The sequence below is a fragment of the Trichechus manatus genome, unplaced genomic scaffold, assembly GCF_000243295.1.
Source record: "Trichechus manatus latirostris isolate Lorelei unplaced genomic scaffold, TriManLat1.0 scaffold00250, whole genome shotgun sequence".
NCBI lineage: Eukaryota > Metazoa > Chordata > Mammalia > Sirenia > Trichechidae > Trichechus > Trichechus manatus.
In genome coordinates, this window is record NW_004444186.1 from 1686886 (window position 1) to 1687733 (window position 848).

Sequence of the window (848 nt, forward strand, 5' to 3'; positions counted from 1 at the left end):
CCGAAGAAGGACATCATGCTTGGTAAAGCAGAGGATTGGTTTAACATCTAAAAATCAATTATTGTAATACATCGTATTAACATAATAAAGGACAAAAGCCATACGATCATCGAGGAGATATGGAAAGTGTATCTGACAAAGTACAACATCCAGCTATGATAAAAACTCTCAGCAAACTAGAAATAGAAGGGACATCCTCAACCTGATAAAGGCATCTACAAAAAACCTATAGCTAAAACATCATAATTAATGGCTACAGACGGAATGTTTTTACTCTAAGATCAGAAACAAGGAAACAATGTCTCCTCTCAGAACTTTTATTCAACATTATACTAGAGGTTCTAGTAAATGCAACAAGGGAAGAAAAAGTAAAAACATCCAGATTAGAAAGAGGGAAAACTGACTTTATTTGTAGACAATCTTATATATAGAAAATCAAAAGGAATCTACAAAAAGCTTCTAGAATAAGTGAGCTTAAGAAGGTCACGTGATACAAGATCAATACCAAAAACTAACTGTATTTCTATATCCTAGCAACAAATAATCCCAAAATGAAGTTAAAATAATTTCATTCACATTAGCATTAAAAAGAATACAATACTTAGGACTAAGTTTAACAAAAAAGCTTTGCTGAGAGACATTAAAAACCTAAATAAACGGAGAGATAGACATATGTTCATGAATTAGAAGACTCAATACTGTTAAGACAGCAATACTACCCAAACTGATCTCCACATTCAACCAAACCAAAAAAAACAAACCCACTGCCAGAGTCGATTCTGACTCATACCAACCCTACACGACAGAGAAGAATTGCCCCATGCGGGTTCCAAGGAGCAGCTGGTAGA